This window comes from Sprattus sprattus (genome assembly GCF_963457725.1).
Source record: "Sprattus sprattus genome assembly, chromosome: 11".
Lineage (NCBI taxonomy): Eukaryota > Metazoa > Chordata > Actinopteri > Clupeiformes > Clupeidae > Sprattus > Sprattus sprattus.
Genome location: NC_137909.1, coordinates 11,120,516 through 11,128,844, shown reverse-complemented (window position 1 = coordinate 11,128,844; position 8,329 = coordinate 11,120,516).

Sequence of the window (8,329 nt, the reverse complement as noted above, 5' to 3'; positions counted from 1 at the left end):
AATTATTTATTAAAATGTAATAAAATATGGTATCTTGAATTATCACCCGGTGATGCTTGTGTTTTATTCATTTCTTAGGTTAATTACGATGAACTGGATCTGACCATCACCTCACTAAAACCTTTCACACTGATGCACTTTAAACCTGTACAATGATTTACACTGATTTACACCGACCCTCCACACCAGTAGCCAGTAGCCTGGTCAAGTCTTCTAATTTTTACTTCTAAGGTGTAATCATCATTCTCATATCACTCACCCTCATATTTGGTATACATGGCCACATTTCCCTAATTTCTCTATCGACATCGCCACCGCCACAGCACCGATATGGATGCTTTTCCCAAAATGGCCACAAGAGGGAGTAATGCACATAGAGTAGCCTATGAGTTTATCATCAGCAGACCGACAATCATGCTTGACAAGAAGGCGATCTGAGGAAGCATAGAAAAGCCGTTGACGATATGATATCAGTGTGAAACACATACTTATTCTGTCTCTACTGTCACATCTACACTTCCACTATCCCCTTTATCAGCTGCAGTCCTTTTTTTAACACAATCATTCCCAAATGTAGCAGCAAGATCCATGACCTCATTCAGAAGTTATGTGACTAGAACTCAGTTTTACTGAGGGGGAGCCTAGCAGTAACTGGGCTGGATAAATGGATTGGGCTGGCCTGGATCTGCAGAATTTCAGAATCTGCGGAAATGAGCTTTAGCCCATTTGCAGGATTAGGGAGTAACAGAATACATGGAACGGCGTTATGTAATTAGGATACAAAAAAAGGGTAACTGTATTCTGGTACAGTAAAAAAAAAAAAAAAAGACATAATTAGATTACAGATAGTTTTATAAAACAAGATTACAAATAGATTTCAAAATGCAGAACATTATACTATCATCCACATGCGCAATTTACAACACGTCACGAGAAGACAACAGAGAAAACTCCATTTGTTGACTTTGAGACAAAAAAAACTTTCCCTTGCTGGAAATATCGACACTATTTTTTCCTCGAAGCTGAAAGTGGGAAGAACATAGTGTGCAGTGCAGTGTCTCACTTCGCATCATCATAAGATGGCTTTCACTAAAGCGAATTCTGTAAGTCAACAGCAAAAAGTAGCCTAACATTAGAAAAGAAAATTATGAAACCAAGTTTTAAAAATTAAACCTACCCTCTGCTCATTGCCTTGTGAAGACAAATCTGCTTGTCGATATGCAAATTCAGCCCACAGTCTACATTGAAAGTGCACAACACCACAGTTTACAAAGCATAGACTAATACAAAAATAAATCAGCACAGATTTAGAACATCTAAAGTATTTTTACTGAAGTGGAATGAGTGTCCAGTTTCACGCTGAAACTTCAATGACACTACCACGAACATATTTCGGTCAGGGGTTTGTGCACTGTGCACCCAGGGGCGGCCTTTCCTACAGGCGGGTTAGGCGGCCGCCATGCAAAATAATATTTCAATAATATTATAAACGAGGCCTGTACCATTGCTCGACAGGGCTATTGGCTCATATAGTGTGTGTCAGATGAACATGAGTGAAGAACAATCTGCCACATTTCAGCGCTCTCCTGATACCGCACGCAAATCGCTGGTGATTAGTTGAAAACAATAGCCTACTTTTTAATGTTTCGAAATAGGCCAGTCATATCCCTTGTCACATTTATGTTATTTAATGCTATTTCTGCAACAATATTCAACTGACGTTTAGAAAACATCAATTTCTGTCGATGATATGCGATCATTATTATCAGCCTTCCATATTAACTGCAAAAAACAACATCGGTGCTTTACTTGTTTAATCAGTGTTTTGTACGATTTTTAGACGCATTTTTAACAAACACAGGCTGTATTACCATTTGATATTTGGGATTCATGATTATAGGCTAGCCTAAGAGGTTCAAACATGAACCATTTCCTGTAATCTGCATAGCCAAATGATTATGCTTTTAGGGCGCACTACAGGCCGTTAATGACGCAACAATGCATCCATATAGTTCACGTAGCTTTTACAAAGTTTAGTTGTGACGTCACGTGTAGCCTTTAAATAGAGCTGCGAGGCGTCCTGTCCCTCATTTCTTGTCAAGATGGATCAACATGGATTGCAGTACGGGTGATACGTCTCCGCTTCCCGAGGGAAAGTCTCCCAGCCCACGCCTCTGTTGGGAGGAGGTCCAGGAACCCAGTCCCCTCCCTGAGCCCAGCCCAGATGAGATGACCCCTACTTCCCTCCTAACCAACCCTGATGATTCCCTGGATGACAACCTCATGCTTGAAGAGGTCAGCCCAGAGGAGGCTGAGCAGGTTGAGCTCGCACTTGTTGCTGAGCTCCCTGCCGCCATCTTCTCTGAGGTGACATCCCAGGCAGTCGTCCAGGACGACCTTGCTCCTGAGGTCCCAGTCAGTGCCGCCAGCTCCTCTGAGCAGGTTGAGCTCGCACTTGGTGCTGAGCTCCCTGCCGCCATCGCCGCTGAGGTGACATCCCTGGCTAAGCAGGTTGAGCTTGCACTTGCTGCTGAGCTCCCTGCCGCCACCTCCTTTGATTTGACAGCCCTGCATGAGCAGGTTGAGCTCACACTTGGTGCTCATCTCTGTGCCTACATCTCCTCAATTGCCCCGGTCACGGAGGGGAAGGGACTGAATGCCCCTCTGGTGTCTCCTGAGGAGTTGCTCACTGGTATTGTCAAGACCGCTGCCGTGTTTCAACCCGCCCCGGGACCTAGTGACCACCTAGTCACTCCGGACCTAATCCTGAACCACGGTGACCATGACTTCGTCACTGTGCCCTCTGAGACCTCCATTGCCCAGCTGGTTAATCCCGAGAGCAGAACCAACGCTACCAGCTGGAGGTTCTGGAAGTTTGGCCGTAAGAACCGGTTCTGGAGGTTTGGCTGTAAGAACCGGACGGCCCCCGCTGCCACCCTGGATGGCCCTGCTGAGGCCCCCACCACCACCCTGGATGGCCCTGCTGCGCAGGAGGAGGAAGAGTCGACCGGTTGCTTCCCCATCAGACAAATGCTGAGGAGACTTTTCAAAATAAAGAAATAAATATACGTATCTCTTAAATAACGGACTGGTTTTAAAGTCTTCATTTTATATTCTTTGAAGGTATTCAATAGATAGAAGGTAAAATAAAATAAAAAACTAGTTAATTATGAATGGTTAATAATTGACTACTTAATGAACATATACGTAGTAGTAGAAGATGTAGGTTAATTATTAGATACCTAATCAATAATAGGTAGTTATAAAGATTGACTACTTAATGAACATATAGTAGTAGAACATGCAGGTTAATTATTAGATACCTAATCAATAATAGATAGTTATAAAGATTGACTACCTAATGAACATATAGTAGGTTAATTATTAGATACCTAATCAATAATAGGTTATCAAGATAGTGGGCCTTGCCCTTGGTCTATTATTAACCATTTATTTATGAATACACACTTTGGTTATGTATGAAAATAAACAACAAATTAACTACTTTTCCTTCAGTTGAATAATTGTAAAGTTTTATTTGAATAAAATAGAAACATAATTTCAAACTATAGCACTAACAACCACTCCATCTCTCGCGTAGTTACATGCTCTCTTGCGCATAATAATAATTTGTTGGGGTTTCTGTCGCGCACTAAATGGTCCTTCAACCTCTCTTCTGTACATTGTGTGAATTAGTGTAAATTGCATCCAGACGCACAGAAATAGGTTGTTCCAGTTTTCAGATGATGAATGTTTTCTTGTCGCACTGTCTCTTGTGTAAAAGTCAGCTATGGTTCTCTCAAGTCCGTTACTCATGACGGGTTGAATTTAAAAATTCAGTAGGCCTACTTGAATTACCCCGCTAGAGTGCGACATTGCATTGCTCCTCTGTTTAGCAGCTGATATTTTGACTGAATACAGATAGATTGAAATGCTAGAGGGGTGTAAGATTACTGATAGCAAAAGGCCACTGTGCATGCCCACTGGTATGGGGGCAGAGCTGGCTTATAATATTATACCTCATTGATTTTCGTGCGTTCCGCTGGTGACCATAGAGACATAGGGCCCACTGTTTTGCCACTCACTTTCAAAACTATTTTGTTTATACTTGTTCAGTGATTTTTGCCAACCTTTAACATTTTGTATAGATGTAACCAGAGCGTAACACAAGTATTTCGTTGGCCGAGTCTTTTTCCACCTTGAGAGCCTTCTAGAAGGTCTGCCATGGAGTCTGTTTAGCAGCTGATAGTTTGACTTGACAGGTATTGTTTAGAAATTCCAGGAATTGCTGGATAACTGCTGAGTACAATCTTATGTTAGTTTCTAAATATCCATGCCCAGTTAAACTAAATATGATGGTGGTCAAAGAGCGGACCACAAGTAGCACCTTTTTTTTTTACTTTTGTTACCATGGCAAAATTACATCATCACTGATGTTCCAACCAGCAGATTTAGCATTGATGGGTTGACATAAAATGAATGGACATCAAGCATAACTTACACGCCTGCATTTTTGCTAGATTTTTTCAGCTCAAGGCTCTCTCAATAACGCTGTCCTTTCGCTGAAAGACCACCCATTTCTTACCATGTTCCTTTAGAGTCTGATCAAACAGGCTAGGCAGCCAGCCCATGAACTGATCTTTTAGGACAGAGAGATAGCTCTTCAGTGCCTGGTACTCCTCACCATTCAGATCATCTGACCCATCTCTCTGAGAGGCATTTATAAGGAACACAGTCATGTTTATGGTAATACAGTTTATAACCAAAAAAGGAACATTATGGATTGCTGACATTTAAATGGGGAGAGCCAATGGCATTGACATTGATGATTGATAATGATGCCATTGTACATGTATTATTGTGAACAATTCTGGCTCCTTCAGTAAATAAGTACAGAATAACCTTACTGAAATCTTGTTGCAATATACAGCAATATAACATAGCCCAACAGCAAGGTAGACAGTTCCTATGAAAGGATACATCACTGTGGAAAAAAAGGATGCGGCAGGTTGTTGTACTCAACTAATATCAAATTGAAAGAAAGATAGATAGATAGATAGATTAGATCGATAGATAGATTAGCTGTTTCTGTAACTTCAGATGAAGGGCTCTCAGGTTACAGATTCTACCTTTACGTTCATCTTTAACGCCGTCTCTTTTCAGAAATGAGGGCAGATCTGAAAGTTTGATGTTCTGTTGAAACATGGAGTTTGCCACATCATTACAATATTCTATGATATTATTATTGTTATTATGATTATGATTATGATTATATTACAGAAAACCGACACTCATTCAAATCAAATGGAATATAAGCAGGTTTTCAGGCTAGATATACTGTAGATATTGCTATGAGGAGGACCTCCTGATCTGGAGCAGGGTGAACTTACAGTGGCAGTAACGTAAGGCTCTTCCGTTATTCCCTCCCCCTAGAAAGGTAAATAAACATGTAAACTACTGGCAGGAACCTTTTGTACCACAATATCAATCACACAACAATAAGAAGAATACTTTTACATTCAGCAAGGGTGTTCTCTTGTACAGCAGAATAGTAAGGGTGAGTTGATCATACAAACAAAAGATTGTGGATGAATATAAAAGTTGCAGAGAACTATTGGAAATACTGCAAAATAAATTGCTTTGTGGGGGCAGACTCAAGACAAAACATTCCCCAAAGTCTGAAGTACAAGATCAGTACTGCTTGGAACAACGACTGCCAGACTTGAAGAACTGTCAGAGGTATGTAATTAAGTAAACAGAGGTGTGTAATTAGTATTCAAGCACTCACAACTTCCATGCTTTAAAAAAAGTCATATTATAAACAGTTTGTATCTGTTGCATGCAATAAAACCAAAAAGAAATGGAAAGTCTCTCTAAAGCGACTACAATGAAAGACATTTGTTATTAATCTAACATTTATTTTTAGTTCATCTAATATCCTCAACAAGAGATAAGTTTAATGTAGTATCAATCTCAATAACTGCTTTTTGAACATGATCAGCGGAATGAACAATGTGAATGCAACCCATCTCTCACGAGCATAAACTTCACCTGCAAATTATAAAGCTTATTATTCTCAGTAAAATCATGCCTCTGCCTAGTTTCCTCTGCAACAGATATTCAGTGCAACATACTTACCACGACTGCAAACAGCAAGACAAGGCAAGGTAATATAAGTAGGTTTTCAGGCTAGATATAGATATTTCTATGAGGAGGACCTCCGGATCTAGAGCAGGGTAGAGTAACGCTTACCTCCTCCTCGCAAGTCTCTTCGCTGAACCGCTCACAGTCTAAAGTCTCAGGCCATTCCACACCAAACTTCCTCATCAGTGGCTCACAGCCTTGTCTTGCTGCCTGGCAGGTCCTCTTGCAGGGGGCACGGGTTCTCCCAGACTCACACGCTGGGGCATACACTGAACAGAGGAAAGGCTTTAGCGCTGGGGAGCACTGGACTCTCAACAGGGTGGAGAACTCCACTTCCATCTCCAAACCAGCTTGTCTCTGGCTGGCATGTCCCACAATATTGGGCATGAGGGTGTGGTTGTAGGGCAGGTCTTGGCATAGAGGCATAGTGATCGGTTCACAAGACCCAGTGGATGTCTTAGGCTGTCCCTTTTTTCCTTCCCCCTAGAAAGGTAAATAAATATGTAACCTGTAACCTTTTGTACCACAATAAAAATCACACAACAATAAAAAAACACTTTCTCTTGTACAGCAGAAGACTAATGATAATTATGTGATGATCATACGAACGCAAGATTGTGGAGAATCCTTCTCAGGAAAATCATGCCTATGACTAGTTTCCTCTGCCACAGATATTCAGTGCAACAGCAATCCAAGGAGCACACACAGATGGATCCTCATTGCTGCTTGTACTGTACCAAAGCCTAGAATCTGACTACTGTGCTTTCAAAGCCTAGTATCTGACCACTGAGCTGCCAAAGCCTAGTATCTGACCACTGTGTTTCCAACGCCTAGTATCTGACCACTGAGCTTTCAAAGGTTAGTATCTGTCCACTGTGCTTCTAAAGGTTAGTATCTGATCACTGCAGCCCTCTAAACAGGAGTCAGTAGGACGTGCTACAACCAGAGCCTCACACCACAGGAACATGCTGATGTCATCAATCAATCTTGGCCCCTGCATTGGGAGGCTTTGCAAAATATCCTTGTTGTTCACAGCCTTCACATCCTAACCTCCATCACTGGTAATGTGAGTGTGACGTATGTCAGTGATGGCCTGTAAGGTGCTTGTTTTAGTTTTTTGAGGAAAATGGAAAGGGACCTTATCTCTTAAACGCTTGTCGTAAAGAATTTTTCGAGACGAATACGATGGTTGATTCTTTGAAACTGTAATACAATGGTTGACGGGACATTACAGTAAGGCCCAATCCCATTTCTCATCTCTACCCCTACCCTTACCCCTACCCCTTCGCCTTCGCTTTTTCAAACGGAGCGGTAGCGGAAGGGGTTGAAACGCTAGCCCTTCGAATTGGGATAGCACTTCAACAATTACGTACGTCATCAGTACGAAGCGTCGGCTGTTACGTTACCGGAGAGCGACAGCTGTCACTCACCAGACATAAACAAACATGGCGCCTGCAGCTGTTATTTACACAATGCAACATTTCATCAAACAAGTTTTAAAATCATGAATTACAAAGAAAATACTTTCATTTGTGTGATGCTTTCCCTGCTGTTTCCGACATTTTTAAATGGACTCGCGCGATGTTTTTTCTTTAATGATCACGGGTTCGCAATGCATTGAGGGAAATCAGTCTACCCCTCCGTTTGAAGTGTGCCCTCGGAAAATCTTCGTTTGGAGCGGTAGAAAGCGCTTCCCCTTCCCCTACCCCTCTGTCTTAACGTGAATTGGGACAGCCCTACCCCTCCACATGAACGCGCAAAACGGAGGGGAAGGGGAAAGACGAAGGGGTAGCGGGAGAAATGGGATTCAGCCTAAGCATCTACCTACCCCTAAAAATAAATAAAATAAAATAAAACTAAATAAAAGTTGAAGCTGCCTCAATAGACAGTGGACATTGGACATCAGACCAAGCCAAACCAAGTTTGTGTTATCTCCCTTGTTAAGCATTCCTTTTTCCTGTTCTTCAATGGCCAGCATTAAGCAGGTCATGTATCGGGCCTCACCTGAACACCTGAACATGAATATACTGCTGTTGCCTTCACTTGCATAAGATATGAAAGTTGTTGCAATTTGATTGCACTTGCCACTGAACCTAGCCCCTCAGACAGTCTCAAATATCCTGCTGCGTTAACTGGCCTCATGTCAATTCAACTGGAGGTTTATTACAGTGCATGAAATGCCCTG